Source organism: Oncorhynchus keta, chromosome 10, assembly GCF_023373465.1.
Source record: "Oncorhynchus keta strain PuntledgeMale-10-30-2019 chromosome 10, Oket_V2, whole genome shotgun sequence".
Taxonomy (NCBI): Eukaryota; Metazoa; Chordata; class Actinopteri; order Salmoniformes; family Salmonidae; genus Oncorhynchus; species Oncorhynchus keta.
This window is the reverse complement of record NC_068430.1, coordinates 29635710-29659187: the sequence shown is the minus strand read 5'-3', so window position 1 is coordinate 29659187 and position 23478 is coordinate 29635710. Positions and strand designations below refer to the sequence as shown.

The window sequence follows — 23478 nt, the reverse complement described above, 5'->3', positions numbered from 1 at the left end:
TGTGTAGAAAACATCTGATTTCTACTGGCTTCTTCTCTCCTATATATAGTCCCAAATCTGCATATGAATGTGTGGGTACTGGGCTTGTTGGAGTTTCTCAGTCTGTAGCCAATGGGGGTGCTTGGGTTCTTAATGCTGGTGGACAATGGTCATGTCTCAGGGGAACATATGGGGGGTGATGGAGAGTGACTCACAGAGCCCTGTGGGAATCTGGGAAACTGGTGACCCCCAGATCTACTGTTTAACGTTGGGATAAATGACACAGACAGAGCACACACTCATCATCACAACGTACACATTGGGACTGACAAACATATTCTGCATAAAATTGCACAGTGCTTTCTAATCAAATCAAATGTATTGGTCACATACACGTGTTTAACAGATGTTATTGTGGGATGTAGTGAAATGCTTATGCTTTTAACTCCGACAGTGCAGTATATATGTAACAAGTAATATCTAACAGATTCACAAAATATACCCAAAATACATGTACATCTAAGTAGAGAATGGATTAAGAATATATACATTGGGGACTAAGATACAGTGGCATAGTATAGAATACAGTATATACATATGAGATGGATTATGCAATATTTACACACAATTAAAGTGACTAAGATACCGTAGAATAGTAGAGTACAGTTTACACATATGATATGAGTAATGCAAGATACAGAGACACTATTAAAGTGTCCAGTGTTTCATTTCCTTAAAGTGACCAGTGTTTCATTTCCTTAAAGTGTCCAGTGTTTAATTTCCTTAAAGTGGCCAGTGATTCCTAATCTATGTCTATAGGCATAGATTAGGCCTCTGATGTGCTGGAGATGTCTTTTTAACAGTCAGTAGTGTAGTATAGAATACAATGCAGTATATACATATGAGATGGGTGATGCAATAGCTGTTTTTCAGTCTCTCTGTCCCAGCTTTGATACACCTGTACTGACCCCGCCTTCTGGATGATAGCGGGGTGAACAGGCAGTTGCTCGGGTGGTTGATGTCCTTGATGATCATTTAGGCCTTCCTATGGCATCGGGTGCTGTAGCTGTCCAGGAGGGCGGGAAGTTTTCCCCTGGTAATGCGTTGGGCAGACCCGCACCACCCTCTGGAAAGCTTTGCGGTTGTGGGCGGTGCAGTTTCCGTACCAGGTGGTGATACAGCCCGACAGGATGCTCTCAATTGTGCATCTGTAAAAGTTTGTGAAGGTTTTAGGTATTAAGTCACATTTCTTTAGCCTGTTGAGGTTGAAGAGGTTCTTTACCACACTGTCTATGTGGGTGGACCATTTCAGTTTGTCAGTGATGTGTACGCCAAGGAACTTGAAGCTTTCCACCTTTTCCTCTGCGGTCCCAACGATGTGGATAGGGGGGGTGCTCCCTCTGCTGTTTCCTGAAGTCCACGATCATCTCCAATAATGCATTTCATTGGAGGATTCCTAGCCTACCATATCATATTTAAATAGGGGGTGGCAGGTAGACTAGTGGTTAGAGCATTGGGCCAGTAACTGAAAGGTTGCTGAATCAATTCCCTGAGCTGACAAGGTAAAAATCTGTTGTTCTGCCCCTGAACAAGGCAATTAACCTACTGTTCCATGGTAGGCTGTCATTGTAAATAATAATTTGTTCTTAACTGACTTGCCTAGTTAAATAAAGGAAATATTTGATGACTGCATTATGAATGTGACCTCTTGATTTGTTTATTTGAATAAAATAAGTGCTGTTTCAAAATTCTGTGCAAATATAGTATTTTAGATTGTTTGCTTCATCCCTAAAAAGTTTTAACACTTTTGAGATGAATTCATAATTGTTCATGCTACATTTTTTCCAAATTATTATGAAGTCAACATAATCAGCGTAATGAGATACATTCTTATAGAAGACAGAGAAAATAGCAATATGAGCAACACATAGATCAATATTGGTGTGACTTCAGCATCATTTCTCATAACTATTTGAGAGGTTATGTTGAAATACTGTTCCTATTATTCAGATTGGAGGGAATACACTTCCAGCTTTGAAAGTCCAGTTGCAGCAGATGTGTCCTCTGTCTTTGAGCTACTGGTCAGTGTGAGTAGAGAGCTGAGTTTCCCACAGTGAGTCCAGTGTGCTGTGATCAATGCACTACAAAATCTGCTCAGTGGACCATTAGTGACGGCTATTGGCTCTGTGTTGTACTATAGACACAGCCTGACGTCACAGACCATCTGGAATCTGGAGGGAAACTGCTATACTGGCTGATTCAACACATACTCTTAAAGGTACAGGTATATATACAAATACATATATATATATATATATACTGTAACTACCTTTACCAAATACATTTAAACTCAGTTTTTCTCAATTCCTGACATTTAATCCTAGTAAAAATTACCCGTCTTAGGTCAGTTAGGATCACCACTTTATTTTAAGAATGTAAAATGTCAGAATAATAGTAGAGAGAATGATTTATTTCAGCTTTTATTTCTTTCATCACATTCCCAGTGGGTCAGAAGTTAACATACACTCAATTAGTATTTGATAGCATTGCCTTTAAACTGTTTAACTTGGGTCAAACGTTTTGGGTAGCCTTCCACAAGCTTCCCACAATAAGTTGGGTAAATTTTGGCCCATTCCTCCTCACAGAGCTGGTGTAACTGAGTCAGGTTTGTAGGTCTTTTTGCTCACACACGCTTTTTGAGTTCTGCCCACAAATTTTCTATAGGATTGAGGTCAGGGCTCTGTGATGGCCACTCCAATACCTTGACTCTGTTGTCCTTAAGCCATTTTGCTACAACTTTGGAAGTATGCTTGGGGTCATTGTCCATCTGGAAGACCCATTTGCGACCAAGCTTTAACTTCCTGACTGATGTCTTGAGATGTTGCTTCAATATATCCACAAAAATGTCCATCCTCATGATGCCATCTATTTTGTGAAGTGCACCAGTCCCTCCGGCAGCAAAGCACCCCCCACAACATGATGTTGCCATCCCAGTTCTTCACAGTTGGGATGGTGTTCTTCAGCTTGCAAGCCTCCCCCTTTTTCCTCCAAACATAACGATGGTCAGTATGGCCAAACAGTTCTATTTTTTTTTCATCAGACCAGAGGACATTTCTCCAAAAAGTACGATCTTTGTCCACATGTGCAGTTGCAAACCATAGTCTCACTTTTTTGTGGCGATTTTGGAGCAGTGGCTTCTTCCTTGCTGAGCGGCCTTTCAGGTTATGTCGATATAGGACTTGTTTTACTGTGGATATTCATACTTTTGTACCTGTTTCCTCCACAATCTTCACAAGGTCCTTTGCTGTTGTTCTTGGATTGATTTGCACTTTTCGCACGGGAGTACGTTCATCTCTAGGAGACAGAACGCTTCTCCTTCCTGAGCGGTACGACAGCTGCGTGGTCCAATGGTGTTTATACTTGCCTACTATTGTTTGTACAGATGAACGTGGTACCTTCAGGTGTTTGGAAATTGCTCCCAAAGATGAACTAGTCTTGTAGAGGTCTGCATTTTTTTTCTGAGGTCTTGGCTGATTTCTTTTGATTTTACCTAGATGTCAAGCAAAGAGGCACAGAGTTTGAAGTTAGGCCTCGAAATACATCCACAGCTACACCTCCATTTGACTCAAATGATGTCAATTAGCATAGCAGAAACTTCTAAAGCCATGACATAATTTTCTAGAATTTTCCAAGCTGTCTAAAGGCACAGTCAACTTAGTGGATGTAAAATTCTGACCCACTGGAATTCTGACCCACTGGTGGCAGGGTAGCCTAGTGGTTAGAGCGTTGGACTAGTAACCGGAAGGTTGCAAGTTCAAGCCCCCGAGCCGACAAGGTACAAATCTGTTGTTCTGCCCCTGAACAGGCAGTTAACCCACTGTTCCTAGGCCGTCATTGAAAATAAGAATTTGTTCTTAACTGACTTGCCTGGTTAAATAAAGGTACAATAAAATCAGTGAAATAATTTGTCTGTAAACAATTTTTGGAAAAATGTCTTGTGTCCTGCACAAAGTAGATGTCCTAACTGACTTGCCAAACTACAGTTTGTTAACAAGAAATGTGTGGAGTGGTCGGAAAACAAGTTTTAATGACTCCAACCTAAGTGTATGTAAACTTCCGACTTCAACTGTATATATATATAAACGTGTTTATCTTTCTGCATCCAGGTTAGTCCAAGTCAATGTCTGCAATTCTTTCAGTTTTCTAAATGGCATTTAAGATTATATAGATTTTTTTCTCCTAGGCAATAGCTAGGTTTTATTAAAGTGAAAATGTCATGTCATTACAAATTAGGACTTCAAATAATTATATTATATATTATATTTTCTTCCATAAGGATAGTTCCAAAAACATACTCAACCAAATAGGCAAATATTTTTTAAATTCCCCTCTATAAGTGTCACACCCTGACCTTAGTGTTCTTTGTTTTCCTTGTTATTTTGGTTAGGTCAGAGTGTGACATGGTGATGTATGTGTGTTCTTCTCTAGGGGTTTTGTATGTTTATGGCGCTGTTGTATGTTTATGGGGCTGTTCTAGGTGTTTATGTAAGTCTATGGTTGCCTAGATTGGTTCTCAATTAGAGGCAGGTGCTTATCGTTGTCTCTGATTGGGAACCATATTTAGGCAGCCATGTTCTTTGGGTATTTTGTGGGTGATTGTTTCCTGTGTCTGTGACACACGGGACTGTTTCGTTGTTAGTTTATGTTCAGTTTTCCCTATTAAAACATGGACACCTACCACGAGGCTTATTGGTCTGATCCTTGCTACACCTCCTCAGAGGAATAGGAGGAAATCTGCCGTTACAATAAGTGTGCCTATTCCTCACTGTCTCTGAGTGTTCCCCAGACAGTCAGGTGCTGGTTAGACTGATGATGATGATGGTGATGACACTAAGACACTGAACTGGGATTCTGCTCTCCAGAGCTTTCCCACACTCTGCCCATTGAGAGATTCCATGAAACAATAGTGTGCATTGTTAAATGCTAATTCATTGCCCATCATTCCCTTAGTGGTAAAGTTTGTTTTTCAATCAGGGAGGTGGTAATACAAATATTTGGACTAATACAATACAAGAATAAACAAGTTTCATTCAAAATCCTGTATTTCCCATATGGCAAATTATTATTGACGTTTTTATTAGAATAAGAACTTTAACAAAAGGCTATATTTAAAAATAAGACTATGACACGCAGTTTTTGCCAGACACTTTTTATTAATATCTTTGGTTTGGGAAATTATGTGAACAAAATTCCTCTCCCTATCCCTTGACACTAGTAGGTAGGGGTCTGAGTCTATTGTCCCAAAGAGGCTCTGTGAGTGAGTTTTCCTGGGTTTCCCACACTTTCTCCATTCAATGATTTGCTTTCAATGGAAGAACAATATAAGTGTGTCTTATTATTCATACCATTAGCTATGCAGTTGATAGCCACGGGAAGTAGGGTTGCTGAAAAAATCCCCAGAAAATTCAGAATAAAAAAAAATATATATTAATAATGGTTCTGTTTTTTAAACATTGATTTTACAAAAGTAGTGCACTGGGCCTTTAATAGTCCTGTATAAGTGTACTGATATATATATCAGCGCTGGAAAAAAAGATTAGTCCAGCCCCCCTCCCCCCCAAACTACTTCCCACGGCTATGCTACAACCAATTAGCGAGTCATACATTTCCGCGTTTTGTAGTTGCGACTAGCACGTCAACACGGCATTAAGCCTGTCGCATGCTTCCCAGTTGCAACATTTTGCACAAATATTTTGCAAAAATTTTGTACCGTTTCTGTTTGTTTTGGTGTTCCGCGTGGGCTTTTTTCGTCTGTTAGCGTACCAATAAAATGTTTGTTGAAGCAAGTCAATGTTCGGTAGCTGAAGTCTACGCCTTTTCGTCAGTGATTGGTCAACAGTCCAGCTAGTTGGAACCGGAACTATGGACTGAATTATTCAATAGTGTTTGTTGTCATTCAACTATAGACAACTAGTTTTCATGCACATATTTTCACTTGAGAGGCGACTAGTTTTCATACACATTTTTTCATTTCCCAAGTACTGCACCAAACATCTTAATTAAATGTAAAATTGCTCCACGAAGACCTTGGCAAAAACGTCAAAATCAATTATAGATTTCCTGATTGGTCTTAAATGAATTTAGACTATTTTGAGGGAATGTATAGTGATTGCTTCGGCATTTCAAGAGAGACAAAGAGTAGTAATTGCCGCTTTTTACTCGTTGTTCAAACAAAGGTCTTTTAAGAGAGTGTGAGCCACAGATTCGCTTCGCCGAGCTGAATTATGGTAGGAGCAAACTGAACCTACCTAGTACGCAGGCGCCTTTACTGTATTTGATTGTAAAAAATGATCATCATAAATTGATAATAATTTCAGAGGTATTAGTGATACATATCTCATACCTCTTAACGCTCATCTAAATTCATTCACACGGGATATGAAATACATATTGGACAATCTTACATTCATGACATAAACCATTGAATCTTTATTTCCTAGGATCTAAGACTTTAGGGTGTCAAATGACCAGTACTCAGACTCTAACACAAAGTATAGGATTTTAATAAACCACAAACAATCAGCCACATTTCAAGATTGTTTTTATTTTCATATAGAGAATACATTTCTTAATTGTTAAGAACTTAAACTTTGTGATTAAGCATCACTACAATTGCGAGAAAACAGCTTCAAGTCACACAGGCACTCATCATAGAGTGTGGGTTATATTAAATATTCATAGAAGAAACATAGACAAATGCAGCTTTAAAAACAAAGCAGACATATGTTAGATATCTCAATATACGAGAATTAAAAAATTGTAATACAAACCAACACAAATTGGTAGTTCATCACAAAAACCAGGCTTGGATATACAGAAAATCAATTAAAGATTTTTAAGTCATCAACAAGAATATATTTTCTGAAATTCATTAACAGAAGGATTATGTTGCACAATTAAAGAATTTAAACATTCTTTGCTATCTCACCCAATGTGGGTAATAAATAGATTATAATGAACAGTCAACAATATAAACCATCCTTAGCAGATGGAGGAATTTCCTCTTACAAAGTAAAAATAACTTGACATAATACTCCAGTTAAATGAAAAGTGATCATATCAATATGAACTTTCATTAGGAAGGCTTTTTCACATATTCCTGAAAAAAGAATGAACACAATCCAATTAAAACTTTGACATTTTCTGCAGAAGGAGAATATTGTCTCATCCTATTCACATTACTGTCCATTCATGTTTGACCAACATGGTCCATTGTGTTTGTCTGAGTGGAGCTTTTAAGTCTGTAGAACTCTACCAGGATCTCCAGAGTGTGCTGTTCACTGGACTCTTTTCTTTGCTGATGCTGTGCTGGGTTAGAGAGCTGAGCGGAGGCAGGTCTCTCTCCCTGCGGTTCTTATCAGAGGATGGCTGCAGGCTCTGGAAGTGGCTCAGCAGTCTTCTCTGGGACTCTGTCGTCACCTCATCCTTGGACAGGAAGTGCACAATCTCTTGGACACAGCTGGAGTAACCCTGATTGACAGGTGCTGAGCAGGAGGAGGAACTCACTGTCGCTGTTTTCTCAGGAAGCAAACTGTCATCTCCAGGATGTCAGCTTTCTCCAGCTTGGAGTCAGGCTGCTGGTTGAGGATCTCTGGAAACAGGGAAGACTTGAGCTGCTCAATGCTGCTGTTGTTACGATCTCTGTAATATCAGCACTGGCTTTCTTAGTTGCAAGAAATCAAATCAAATGTATTTGTCACATACACATGGTTAGCAGATGTTAATACGAGTGTAGCGAAATGCTTGTGCTTCTAGTTCCGACAATGCAGTAATAACCAACGAGTAATCTAACTAACAATTCCAAAACTACTACCGTACCATCACTCATTCATATATCTTTATGTACATATTCTTTATCCCTTTACACTTGTGTAAAGGGATAAAGAATATGTACATAAAGATATATGAATGAGTGATGGTACAGAGCGGCATAGGCAAGATGCAGTAGATGGTATCGAGTACAGTATATACATATGAGATGAGTATGTAAACAAAGTGGCATAGTTTAAAGTGGCTAGTGATACATGTATTACATAAAGATGCAGTAGATGATATAGAGTACACTATATACGTATACATATGAGATGAATAATGTAGGGTATGTAAACATTATATTAAGTAGCATTGTTTAAAGTGGCTAGTGATATATTTCACATCAATTCCCATTTTTAAAGTGGCTGGAGTTGAGTCAGTGTGTTGGCAGCAGCCACTCAATGTTAGTGGTGGCTGTTTAACAGTCTGATGGCCTTGAGATAGAAGCTGTTTTTCAGTCTCTCTGTCCCAGCTTTGATGCACCTGTACTGACCTCGCCTTCTGGATGATAGCGGGGTGAACAGGCAGTGGCTCGGGTGGTTGTTGTCCTTGATGATCTTTATGGCCTTCCTGTGACATCGGGTGGTGTAGGTGTCCTGGAGGGCAGGTAGTTTGCCCCTGGTGATGCGTTGTGCAGACCTCACTACCCTCTGGAGAGCCTTACGGTTGTGGGCGGAGCAGTTGCCGTACCAGGCAGTTATACAGCCCGACAGGATGCTCTCGATTGTGCATCTGTAGAAGTTTGTGAGGGCTTTTGGTGACAAGCCAAATTTCTTCAGCCTCCTGAGGTTGAAGAGGCGCTGCTGCGCCTTCTTCACGATGCTGTCTGTGTGGGTGGACCAATTCAGTTTGTCTGTGATGTGTATGCCGAGGAATTTAAAACGTACTACCCTCTCCACTACTGTCCCATCGATGTGGATAGGGGGGGGTGTTCCCTCTGCTGTTTCCTGAAGAAGAGAAGGAGGGTCATTAATAATCTTATGCTGATATATAACATTAATGAAACACATAAAAAATCAGTCTAATGAACTTAATTTCCTTGAATTTGAATCTCACTTTACCTTGTTGGTCAGAGTCAGGTGCTCCTTAGAGTAGATCATTGCTGAAGTGATTGAAGGTGTCGTGGCTGGATCTCTGTGTTGTAGAGGTCTTTGTGTAGAGAGAATCTGATTTCTACTGGCTTCATCTCCTATATATACTCCCAAATCTGCATATGAATGTGTGTGTCTTGGGCTTGTAGGAGAATCTCACAGTCTGTAGCCAATGGGTGAGCTTGGGAGGACAACGAGGAATGTGGAGCTGCCACATGCTCAGTGTTCTTATTGCTGGGGGACAATGGTCACATCTCAGGGGAACAGGTGGAGGGGTGTAGGGTGATGGAGAGTCACTCACAGAGCGCTGTGTGAATCTGGGAAAGTGGTGACTCCCAGATCTGCTGCCTGATGTTGGGATCAGTGACACAGACAGTGCACATGCTCATCATCACAATTTACAAAAATTCATTAAAACACCACATTATAAAATAATGACACTGACATAAATCCTAGCGACTGACACAAATTCTGTACATTAAAACTCTTGGTGCTACCCAAATCCTTTTGATTGTTCAATTGTTTTAGAACAGCCTACTATTTCCTTGATACTACAGTCCAGTTTTGGTCAAGTTTAGGCACTTCACATGATTTTGAACTATGAGCTGTTAATCTGATTTGATGAATGATTTGCATTATTTTACTTTATTTCTAAACGATATCCATTTGGTAATTCCTTGTGATTTCAGGATTTCACCTCTTTTAAACCCGAAAAATGTAACAATTAGACAATATTAGGTCAAAGTAGGATATAACGTTTTTGGGAGGGAATACATTTCCTGTATTGGGAGTCCAGAAGCAGCAGATCTGTCCTCGGTCTTGGAGCTACTGGTCAGTGTGAGTAGAGAGCTGATCTGAGTTTCCCACACTGACTCCTGTGTGCTGTGATCAATGCACTACAAAACCTGCTCAGTGGACAATTAGTGACGGCTATTGGCTCTGTGTTGTACTATAGACAGAGCCTGACGTCACAGACCATCTAGATTCTGGAGGGACTATGCTAACATGTGGAATTGTTTTAAGATGGTCATACCATGGATCATTTAGCTATTTCTTTTTGAATTCTATGACTTCTTTAGGTACCCTAAAAAAAGATTTACAAAATATTTGATAAAATATTGCATTTGGCTTTAACATCTATATCCCATAGCATTGAAAAACACATTCATAAATGTGACTAACCACCTGGATTTGGCCCTATGTAGGAAAATTTGAAATGTATTTTTTTTTTACATTGGATGAAAGTAGACTCAGAGCTAGAAAATGGTATATCATACACTACAGTTGAGGAACAGTGGGAAAGCACCTCTGATTTGGAAGTTGATAAACTTGTAACCCCACTTTTGAGAAAATGTTCCTTGAATGTTTTGGTACACCTACTGGAGAGCTCTTCTTTGTCTACACCCATTCAGCATAGTTCTTTAGGATTCACATGTCAGGGCATGTGCTAAACAGAATGAGCAGTGTAGTAAACAACCATCGATTTCAAGACTAAAACTGGTTAAAGTTGTAGCCTACAATAAGGAAAAAATCCAGGTAAATATACACTTTAACTAGACCTTGACCCACACTACAGGTCAAAAGTTTTAGAACACCTACTCATTCAGGGCTCTTTCTTCATTTGTACTATTTTCTACATTGTATAATAGTAGTGAAGACATTAAAACTATAAAATAACACATATGGAATCATGTAATAACCAAAAAAGTGTTACAAAAGGCAAATGGTGCCTGCTTTGAAGAATCTCAAATATAAAATACATTTAGATTTGTTTAACACTTTTTTGGTTACTACATGATTCCATATGTGTTATTTCATAGTTCCAATAAAATATAGTGTTTCCTAATAAAAAGAAATCCTAATAATTTTGCTCGTATTGCCTAATTAGTCAAATTTAATAACTCTATATAACCGATTTCTTGATTTCCTGTCACGAGTCCGACCGAGGGTGTTTCCCCTTCCCGGGCGGGTGGAGCTCGGCGGTCGTCGTCACCGGCCTATTAGCTGCCACTGATTGTTTTTCCTCCCCCTCCTTGTATGTTTAGTGGTAGCACCTGTTCATGTTAATTAGTTTGTCTTTATTAGACAGCCGGCCCGCCTGGTTGTTGTGCGGAATTATTTCATTGTAACCTTCGGCTCTGTTGTAAAGGTACGTGTTTGTGCCTGGTCGTGATTTTTTCCATTGTATTTTTTGATTCCCTGTGTTTGGGAACGTAACTTTTGTGAGCATCCTGTGGTGCGTTGGTGCTATTAAAAGACGCACAGCATTGAACTCTGTCTCCTGCATTTGACTCCACACCCACGACACCCGGAGCATTACATTTCCCCTATTATAACTGCCAACACTTTAAAATATTTTAGACGTCAAGCTGTTCAGATGATTCAGAGAATATTCATTTTCTTTTTCAATAATTTTACTGCTTTATAAATGTATCTATCATGTCCAAAACATAACTACAAATCAAAAAAAAAAGAGCACATTTTATTAGTCACATGCTCCGAATACAACAGGTGTAGACTTACAGTGAAACACTTACTTACGAGCCGCTAACCCTAACCAACCATGCCGTTTCAGTGTAACTTGCGTGTGCGACAAAAACAACAACAGAGTTACACATAAACAAACGTACAGTCAATAACACAATAGAAAAATCTATGTACAGTGTGTGCAAATGTAGAAGAGTAGGGAGGTAAGGCAATAAATAGGCCATGGAGGCGAAATATTTACAATTTAGCATTAACACTGGAGTGATAGATGTGCAGATGATGATGTGCAAGTAGAGATACTGGGATGCAAAAGAGCAAGAGGATAAGTAACAATATGGGGATGAGGTAGTCGGGTGTGCTATTTACAGATTGTTTGTGTACAGGTACAGTGATCGGTAAGCTGCTCTGACAGCTGATTCTTAAAGTTAGAGAGGGAGATTTAAGACTCCAGCTTCAGTGATTTTGGCAATTCGTTCCAGTCATAGGCAGCAGAGAACTGGATGGAAAGGCAGCAAAACCAAGTGTTGGCTTTGGGGGTGACCAGTGAAATATACCTGCTAGAGCGCGTGCTACGGGTGGGTGTTGCTATGGTGACCAGTGAGCTGAGATAAGGCGGGGCTTTACTTAGCATAGACTTATAGATGACCTGGAGCCAGTTTGGCCACGAATATGTAGTGAGGGCCAGCCAACGAGAGCATACAGGTCGCAGTGGTGGGTAGTATATGTGGCTTTGGTGAGAAAATGGATGGCACTGTGATAGACTACATACAGTTTGCTGAGTAGAGTGTTGGAGGCTATTTTGTAAATGACATCGCCGAAGTCAAGGATTGGTAGGATAGTCAGTTTTACGAGGGTATGTGGCAGCATGAGTGAAGGATGCTTTGATGCGAAATAGGAAGCCGATTCTAGATTTAATTTTGGATTGGAGATGCTTAATGTGAGTCTGGAAGGAGAGTTTACAGTCTAACCAGATACCTAGGTATTTGTAGTTATCCACATATTCTAAGATAGAACCGTCCAGAGTAGTGACGCTAGTCGGGCAGGAAGGTGCGGGCAGCAATCGGTTGAAGAGCATGCACTTAGTTTTACTTGCATTTAAAAGCAGTTGGAGGCCTCGGAAGCAGTGGTGTATGGATTTGAAGCTCGTTCGGAGGTTTATTAGCACAGTGCCCAAAGAAGGGCCAGATGTATACAGAATGGTGTCATCTGCGTAGAGGTGGATCAGAGAATCACCAGCAGCAAGAGCGACATCATTGATATATACAGAGAAAAGAGTTGGCCCGAGATTTGAACCCTGTGGCACCCCCATAGAGACTGCCAGAGGTCCGGACAACAGGCCCTCCAATTTGTCCCCCTGAACTTTATCTGAGAAGTAGTTGGTGAACCAGGTGAGGCAGTTATTTGAGAAACCAAGGCTGTTGAGTCTGCCAATACGAATACGGTGATTGACAGAGTCAAAAGCCTTGGCCAGGTCGATGAAGATGGCTGCACAGTACTGTCTTTTATCGATGGGGGTTATAATATCATTTAGGACCTTGAGCATAGCTGAGGTGCACCCATGACCAGCTCGGAAACCAGATTGCATAGTGGAGAAGGTACGGTAGGATTTGAAATGGTCTGTGATCTGTTTGTTAACTTGGCTTTCAAAGATTTTAGAAAGGCAGGGCAGGATGGATATACATAGGTTTATAACAGTTTGGGTGTAGAGTGTCTCCCCCTTTGAAGAGGGGGATGACCGCGGATGACCGCGGCAGCTTTCCAATCTTTGGCGATACGAAAGAGAGGTTGAATAGGCTAGTAATAGGGGTTGCAACAATTTCAGCTGATCATTTTAGAAAGAGAGGGTTCAGATTGCCTAGCCCAGCTGAGCTCTTTCAGAACATAAGCTGTCTGGATTTGGGTGAAGGAGAAGGGGGCTTGGGCAAGTTGCTGCAGGGGTGCTGAGATGTTGGCCGGGGAAGGGGTAGCTAGGTGGAAAGCATGGCCAGCCGTATAAGAATTCTTATTGAAATTAGCGATTATCGTAGATTTATCGGTGGTGACAATGTTTCCTATCCTCAGTGCAGTGGGCAGCTGGGAGGAGGTGCTCTTATTCTCCATGGACTTTACAGTGTCCCAAAACCTTTTGGAGTTGGTGCTACAGGATACAAATTTCTGTTTGAAAATGCTAGCCTTAGCTTTCCTAACTGACTGAGTATATTGGTTCCTGACTTCTCAGTTCCCTGAAAAGTTGCAAATAGCGGGGGCTAATCGATGCAAATGCAGAACGCCACAGGATGTTTTTGTGCTGGTCAAGGGCAGTCAAGTCTGGGGTGAACCAAGGGCTATATCTGTTCTTAGTTCTACATTTTTTGAATTGGGCATGCTTACTCTATATAGCCTATCTTACTCTATATTGTCCGCTGTTTTATTTATTTACTTACCTATTGTTCACCTAACACCTTTTTTGCACTATTGGTTTGAGACTGTTAGTAAGCATTTCACTGTAAGGTCTACCTACACCTGTTGTATTCTGTGCACGTGACAAATAAACTTTGATTTGATTTGATATTTAAGATGGTGAGGAAAGCACTTTTAAAGAGCAACCAGGCATCCTCTACTGACGGGATGAGAACAATATCCTTCCAGGATACCCAGGCCAGGTCGATTAGAAAGGCCTGCTCGCTGCAGTGTTTTAGGGAGCGTTTGACAGTGATGAGGGGTGGTCGTTTGACCGTGGACCCATTACGCACAAAGGCAATGAAGCAATGATCGCTGAGATCCTGGTTGAAGACACCACAGGTGTATTTAGAGGGCAAGTTGGTCAGGATGATATCTAAGAGGGTGCCCATGGTTACGGATTTAGGGTTGTACGTGGTAGGTTCCTTGATAATTTGTGTGAGATTGAGGGCATCTATCTTAGATTGTAGGATGGCCGGGGAGTTAAGCATGTCCCAGTTTAGGTCACCTAACAGTACGAACTCTGAAGATAGATGGGGGGCGATCAATTCACATATGGGGCCAGGGCACAGTTTGGGGCTGAATGTGGTCTATAAAAAGTGGCAGTGGTGAGAGACTTGTTTCTGGAAAGGTGAATTATTAGTAGAAGTAGAAGCTCGAATTGTTTGGGAACAGACCTGGATAGTATGACAGAACACTGCAGGCTATCTCTGCAGTAGATTGCAACTCCGCCCCCTTTGGCAGTTCTATCTTGTCGGAAAATGTTATAGTTAGCGATGGAAATTTCAGGATTTTTGGTGGCCTTCCTAAGCCAGGATACAGACACAGTTAGGACATCCGGGTTGGCGGAGTGTGCTAAAGCAGCTAATAAAACAAACTTAGGAGGAGGCTTCTAATGTTAACATGCATGAAACCAAGGCTTTTACGGTTACAGAAGTCAACAAATGAGAGTGCCTGGGGAATGGGAGTAGATCTAGGGGCTGCAGGGCCTGGGTTAATCTGTACATCACCAGAGGAACAGAGGATGAGTAGGATAAGGGTATGGCTAAAGGTTATAAGAATTGGTCATCTTGTGCGTTTGGAACAGAGTGTAAAAGGAGTAGATTTCTGGCATAATATATTCAAGGCATAATATACAGACAAGGGTATGGTAGGATGTGAATACAGTGGAGGTAAACCTAGGCATTGAGTGACGATGAGAGAGGTTTTGTCTCTAGGGGAACCATTGGCAGTGGTGAGAGACTTGTTTCTGGAAAGGTGAATTATTAGTAGAAGTAGAAGCTCGAATTGTTTGGGAACAGACCTGGATAGTATGACAGAACACTGCAGGCTATCTCTGCAGTAGATTGCAACTCCGCCCCCTTTGGCAGTTCTATCTTGTCGGAAAATGTTATAGTTAGCGATGGAAATTTCAGGATTTTTGGTGGCCTTCCTAAGCCAGGATACAGACACAGTTAGGACATCCGGGTTGGCGGAGTGTGCTAAAGCAGCTAATAAAACAAACTTAGGGAGGAGGCTTCTAATGTTAACATGCATGAAACCAAGGCTTTTACGGTTACAGAAGTCAACAAATGAGAGTGCCTGGGGAATGGGAGTAGATCTAGGGGCTGCAGGGCCTGGGTTAATCTGTACATCACCAGAGGAACAGAGGATGAGTAGGATAAGGGTATGGCTAAAGGTTATAAGAATTGGTCATCTTGTGCATTTGGAACAGAGTGTAAAAGGAGTAGATTTCTGGCATAATATATTCAAGGCATAATATACAGACAAGGGTATGGTAGGATGTGAATACAGTGGAGGTAAACCTAGGCATTGAGTGACGATGAGAGAGGTTTTGTCTCTAGGGGAACCATTTAAGCCAGGTGAGGTCACTGCATGTGTTGGCGGTGGAACAAAAGGGCTAGCTAAGGCATATTGAGCAGGGCTGAAGGCTGTACAGTGAAATAAGACAATTATCACTAACCAAAACAGCAGTAGACAAGGCATATCGAAATTAGGGAAGAGGCATGTGTAGTCGAGTGATCATAGGGTCCAGTGAGGAGCCAGGCGAGCTGGAGACACGGCGATTCAGATAGATAGCGGGCCGGGGATAGCAGGCTAGCAGATGGGCCTTTGGGGGACGTCGCAACAGAAGAGCCTGTTGAAACCCCCTCGGACGGTTACGTCGGCAGACCAGTCGTGATGGATCGGCGGGGTTCTGTGTCAGCAGTAAAAGGGTCCAGGCCAATTGGCAAAATAGGTATTGTAGCCCAAGAATTGGCTGAGAGATGGGCCTAGCTCGAGGCTAGCTCCAGGCTAACTGGTGATAGCCTCAGGACAGTGACGTTAGCCAGGAGTATCCACTCGGATAGCAGCTAGCTAGCTGCAATGATCCGGTGTAAAGGTTTGGAGCTTACGGTAGGACTCCGGAGCTGTGGTAGAGAAAAGCAGTCCAATATGCTCTGGATTGATATTGCGCTGGGCAGACTGGCAGGAATTGACCGGGCTGGTGTCCGATTTAACGGTGCTAGCAGTGGCTAACTGACTATTAGCTAGTAGCTAGTTTGCTGGCTCGTTTCTGATGGGGGTTCCGGTTCTAAAGTGTAAAAAATAGCAGATTCGTACCAGATTGAGTGAGGCAGGTTGCACGAGAGTATGTTCAGTCCGTAGATGGAAATTGAGATTTTAAAAAAATATTTAAAATATATACGAAAATATTTAAGAAGAAAAAAATATATACATGGGACGGGACAAGACAAACAGACGTCCGACTGCTACGCCATCTTGGCTTTCAGTTTTCAGGCTTGTAAACTGTTGCTTTAATCACTTCCTGAAGTATGCCTATTCCCCCACTGAGACTCAAGAGTTCTAGTGGGACTGATGACGCTTATGACAATGTATTGTGACTGCTCTCCAGAGCTTTCTCACACTTTTCACATTGTGAGAGCTTCAAATAAACAATAAACTAAGGTGTGCCTTGTTAAATGCTTATTGATATCTACACAACCAGCTCCCAACAAGCCCTTGGGAAAAAAACTCATGTGTACAATATTTATCAATGAAGAAATAGACTAACACAATGTCAAGTCTGCTCCCTCTCGGGCCTCTAGGTCACCAGGCTGCTCGTTATAGCGCACACCTGTCACCATCGTTAAATGCACCTGCACGTCATCCCTCACCTGGACTCCATCACTTCCTTAATTACCTGCCCTATATATGTCACTCCCTTTGGTTCCTTCCCCATTTCCTGTCTGTGTGTTGTTTGTGTATCTTGTTTGTATTATGTTTCAATAATTTATTAAAACACTAACTCCCTGAACTTGCTTTGTGACTCTCAGCGCACATCGTTACACACAAAGCTTTTTACTAGAGATGAATGTCGATGGAACATGCAGTACCAGTCAAAAGTTTGGACACACCTACTCATTCAAGGGTTTTTCTTTATTTGACTATTTTTTACATTGTAGAATAATAGTGAAGACATCAACACTATGTAATAACACATATGGAATCATGTAGTAACCAAAAAAGTGTTAAACAAATATATTTTATATTTGAGATTCTTCAAAGTAGGCACCTTTTGCCTTGATGACACTCTTTGCCTTGGTTACACACTCTTGGTATTGTGTGTAGATTGATGAGGGAAATATGATGGTAAATCACTTCTTAAATATATTGGATACAGACAGTGTACATTAGACAAATTAAATATTGTCAGTGCCAACATTTCATACTGCAAATTTTGGCAATATATCATATGTCTAATGTACACTGTCCATATATTACAATGGGCATTTGCCATCACAAATTGAACACGCAGTTAAAGGGCTTAGACTAATAAAGTCCACAATTGGGAAACTGTACTGTACAAATACCATTCAAATGTGCTGTCCTTTGACTGTTTATGATGATTTAAGCAACGAGATGGCTGACTTGATGGCTGTCCAATTGCAATGTGGTATATTGGCATTGGCCATATGATATATTGCAAGTTCACACTTCCATGTTAAGATATGAAATGGACCGTGTACTCTCATCATATCGACATCTGGAGGAGTATCAGTGGCCCTGAATGTGTGGCAAAAATCATTTTTGCAAATCGCATTCACGGAAGCATAGTTAGACAATAACCTGTAAACCAATGTTATCCTATGGGAGAAATGTGGATGTGTCAGTGTGACAACACAGAGGCGGATGCAAGATGCAAGCAACGATGGTTTAATGAATACAGTTTACAACAGCAACAGGACAGACAGACTGTACTTAGACGGAATCCGACCCAGGGACTAGGGCGCATCTTCCAATGATAGCGTGCTGAGAAATCCAGGGGAGTGTGTCCGGATGGGTAGGAAGGAGCACAGCAGATAATCCACACAAGGACGGCGAGAGAAGAGCACAGACACACGACACAACCTCAGGGAAGTAACAGCGATCTGACAACAAGAAACACTGGTTACAGAACATATAAAGGGAAGATAAGTGGTTCCAGCTGGCGCAGACAATCAGGCCGAGATTGGGAACCACGCCCACACAAACACGGGAGAGGGAGAGAGGGAGAGAGAGAGAGAGAGAGAGAGAGAGGGAGAGAGGGGGAGAGAGAGAGAGAGAGGCAGTGGATTCATGAACCGTGACAGTCAGACTACATGAACCGCCGCACGCAGCTAGAATAGCCCCCTCCCCCCGATAACCCCTGTCAAAAATGACATGTATCTTTATGACCTAGAAGCTGCTACTAGCCAGGCTTCATTCCGGCCTACTTGTTTGCACAGTCACTGCAGTCAGATTGAGCGAGCTAAGATCAAGTGGAGCACCACATTGAACTCGGACAAGCCTCAAGACTATAGTGATGCCATTCGTTTGCCTTTCAGTGTTGATTTCAACCTGTCCATTTGGTGATGGGAAATCCCTGCTTAAATATATTGGCAATGGACATTGTCCATTTGCAATATAAAATATGGACAATGACAATTTATCATACTGCAATTGGACAGTCAGCCATCAAGTCAGCCATCAGTCAATAGGACATCATACCAGTGGAGGGTCCTCAGAGTAAGAAGGGGAGGACAATCCACCTCAGTGAATTTCATAAAAATAAAAATGTTGAAACGTTAAAAAAAGTGATCCTTTTTAGATAAAACTATACTATATATATATTTACGTCACCAAATAATTGTTTTAAACACACTGTTTTGCAATGAAGGTCAACAGTAGCCTCAACAGTACTCTGTAAGTTAGCACCATGGTGTAGCCGGAGGACAAAGCAAGCTTCTGTCCTCCTCTTGGTACATTACCTTCAATACAAAACCTAGGAGGCTCATGGTTCTCACCCCATTCCATAGACTTACAAAGTCATTATGACAACATCCGAAGGATGTCCTCCAACCTATCAGTGCTCTTGCAGGATGAACTGACATGTTGTCCACCCAATGAAAAGATGAGAGAATGAATCTTGTACTGAAAGCATAAGCTACAGCTAACTAACAGTGCAGTGCATAAAATGTGGTGAGTCGTTGACTCAAAGAGAGAGAAAGACAATAGTTGAACAGTTTTGAACAAATTACTTTCTTCCAAAATTAAGAAGAAAGAGAGAGATAGAGAGAGTCATTTTTTTCAGTTTTAGTTTCACTTAGCTAGCAAATGCAGCTAGCTAGTTTAGCCTACTCAAACACCCTGCTCAAACAGAGGGTTGCTATGTTAGCTAGCTGGCTATGACTATCCAACACAACACTGGAACTCTTCCAAGTCAAGGTAAGCTTTTGGTTTTACAAATGTATTGCCACCGGGGCCGGTGTAACTGCTACCACAAACTTCTTACTGACTGTACACTGTAACATTACCACATGATTGTTTACTAACTCGCTAATTCTATTAGCTATGTTGACTATGATGTTACTTTAGGTAATATGGTGAAAAGTATGGAGGCTGTGTGTAGTAGATATGATATGGTTTGGCATTGCTGATGTGTGGAGCATCGAAGTCCACAAGTGGAGGGAAAAGGTGAGATTAGGAAAGTGCATAGATACAAGAAGGAATACAATGTGGTTGTTATGAAAGTGAACTGTGCGTGATCAGAGGTGATCATGCGTGATCAGAGGTGCGTGATCAGAGGTGTGATCAGAGGTGCGTGATCAGAGGTGCATTCATTCCACCGATTCTGTTGCAAAACGTTTCTTAAATGGAAGCGAAAGAAACGGGGATAAACATACCTGAATTTGTCCAATAGAAACACTTGTTTGCAAAAAAAAGAGTCCTCTCTCATCTTAAATGTCACCAACCGCCACTGTTTACTGACACCAAACGGACTTTGTCCAACTTGTTTAAAGGCCATCACATATGTCAGAGCCTGCCTGAAATTCATAGCTCCTTCTGTTTAAACATGAAAACACATTGTTATGTTAGAGCTACGGTCTGATTCTGAGCGGCAGGCTAAATACCTACATCCAGGGCCGGTTGGCCAGATAGCTAGGTCTAAAAACTTTCCGAATGCACTGTAGCGCTCAGGCCCACAGACCGACTGGGCGGACCTATCTATCTGGCCCTGGCTGGACCTAGCCCGATGAAGAGTTCTTGTGCTGGCTTTGCTTCCAGAGCTAGTTTGGAACTTCAAATCAAAGTTTATTTGTCATGTGCGCCGAATACTTACAGGCTCTAACCAATAGTGAAAAAAAGGTATTAGGTGAGCAATAGGTAAGTAAAGAAATAAAACAACAGTAAAAAGACAGTGAAAGATAACAGTAGCGAGGCTATAAAAGTAGAGAGGCTACATACAGACACCGGTTAGTCAGGCTGATTGAGGTAGTATGTACATGTAGATATGGTTAAAGTGACTATGCATATATAATGAACAGAGAGTAGCTGTAGGGTAAAAGAGGGTTTGGCAGGTGGTGGGTGATGGGACACAATGCAGATAGCCCGGTTAGCCAATGTGCGGGAGAACTGGTTGGTCGGCCCAATTGAAGTAGTGAGTGTTGCAACTGAGGACAGACGATTTTTATGCAATATGCGCTTCAGGACTCGATGGTCCCATTCTGTGAGCTAGTGTGGCCTACCAGTTAGCTGCATGGCCAAATAAGTCTGGCCAGCCAGATGGACACAGATAGACAGACAGAGAAAGTAAGAGAGAGAGAATTTATCCGGGGCAGGGTTAATTGGAACAGTGACAGTGGGAATCTCTCTCATTTGATGTCACATGTCTGTCACATGTTATGAACCATTATTGGTTGTCACATGAATCAAACAAAACAGTAATGATTTATTAATTATGCTAAATCATGCAAATATAACTTGTCTGTGTATAGCCATATATAAGATAACTGTTGGGACTGCCTAGGCAGAGCTCCTGACTGACATGTGTACTATGGTGCATTGAGTTGGTTGGAACCTCTCCAGCGTGCTGATAATAAACGATGATTCATTTAAGATTGACTTTGAGTGTCCCTGTGTAAGAATTTCCACAACCATTTGGCATCAATGAACAGCATGATTGATTCTGCCTGCTGAGCTTTCCAGTGTGGGTCTGTGAGGAAAACCGGTGGCGCATTTTATGAAACATGAGGGAAATTCCCCATCTGACCAAAATACGAAGAGACCCGCCCAGAACAGACCCTTACTGTGAGCTGCCCAAGAGGAGACACATCATCCACAAACAATTGAGGGACGGCAACTGATTTCAGCAAGTCAATTGAAATGAATCTGTATAAAAATAAAAAATATATAAAAAAATAAAGTAACGCTTAGAAAGGTACCCATAGTCTACTTGCACACTCATCTTCTGTGCATATATCACTCCAGTGTCTAGTTGCTATATTGTAATTATTTGACCACTATGGCCTATTTATTGCCTTTCTACTGTATTATTGACTGTATGTTTGTTTTATTCCATGTGTAACTCTGTGTTGCTGTTTGTGTCCAACTGCTTTGCTTTATCTTGGCCAGGTCACAGTTGTAAATGAGGACCTGTTCTCAACTAGCCTACCTGGTTAAATAAAGGTTAAATAAATTTAAAAATAAAAGAGAGAAGACTATTCCCTAGATTTATGAGAAAACTAGAGCGAGGCGTAACAGTACCATGGAAAGCCCCGCTGACAGCTGTCTGTAGGTATTTAGAAAAAATGTCTATGTGGTCTGCAGCCACTACAAAATAACACATGGTATTTTTTAATACGGGGTGTTATTTATACGTGTAGCAAGTAGCTGTAAGAGAACCATGACTATAGATATAGTGCATAGCAAGTAACGACAAGAGATGCACAGTTGACGATGCACATGTGGTAATGAGATTACAGAGTGTGTTTGGGAATAGTAAACCCATGTCATCTGATATGTCGGAAGTATTAAGGTGTCTGAAGTATAATTCTATATACGCATGGGTTTATTAAGACTTCCTGCCCAAGATGCAGTAAACTCGATTGTGTTTATTTTCTTTCTTCCAGGACTGATGGAATGTCCACTACCAAGTTTTTATTTAATGTTTATCAGTGATTCTGTATCTCTCCCTTTGAAAGGCTTCCTGAAGCAGGTGCCTTGGGAGAGCAGTTAAAGTACCCGGATCCAGCTGTTAAGGGATCTCCCAAATTAAGCAAGGCCTGGCCATTTTGTTTGTGTTAACCCTACGATTTTTGAGAACACACGCAATAACCCACACACAACCCACCTGTTAATTAATATTTGTTAGTGGTGTTAATACTGATTTATGGTGTGGGTTCTGTTTATTTGGGTTTAGTGGGGGTTTTCACAGGTTGGAAAGGACAAAAATGAAATTTCTATTGTCAGAGTTTTGGTTGCACACATGTACATTCTCTTGATTAGAAGAAATGTACTGAAAAGCCCAATGTTTACTATTCCCAATTTGATTTATTGTAATTAGTTTATTTTTGATTTAACAGGCATTGTTGTTTTTTTGGGACGCACAATTACGATGTGAGTCATATGTATCAAAAGGGGAATTACCGGTCCCCCGTGGCCCTTTAGTAAATATGCAAATAGTTTGTTTATTTTTTAAATCTTTTTTTTTAATACAGATTAATTTAAATTGACTTACTGAAATCAGTTGCTGTCCCTCAATTGTTGGTGGATGATAAGCCTCCTCCTGGGAAGTTCACAGTAAGGGTCTGTTCTGGGTGGCTCCTCGTTGTGATATGTTCAGACAGGAATTTCCCTCATGCTTCATAAAATGCGCCACCGGTTTTCCTCGCAGACCCCCACTGGAAAGCTCCACAGGCAGAATCCATCATCATGCTTGTTGACGCCAAATTGTTGTGGACATTCTTACACAGTGACACTCGAAGTCAATCTTAAATGAATCATTGTTTATTATCAGCACGCTGGAGAGGTTCCAACCAACTCAATGCACCATAGTACACATGTCAATAGTCAAAACCTCTCCAGCGATCTGACAAATAAACAATTATTCATTTAAGATTGACTTTGAGTGGGGGTCACCACTTTCCCAGATTCACACAGCGCTACAGACTATGAAAAACTCCAACAATCTCAAAACCCAAACATTCATATGCAGACTTGGGACTATAGATAGGAGAGATGAAGCCAGTAGAAATCAGATTCTCTCTACACAGAGACCTATACAACACAAAGAACAAACCATGACACCTACAATCACTATGATCCACTA

General features: G+C 41.2%; 1 pseudogene; it reads right to left on the bottom strand.

The window, feature by feature from the left end:
* Positions 1–6563: 6563 nt before the first annotated feature.
* On the bottom strand, positions 6564–8951 carry LOC118388159 (transcription factor HES-5-like; annotated as a pseudogene).
* Between the last annotated feature and the right edge of the window lie 14527 nt (positions 8952–23478).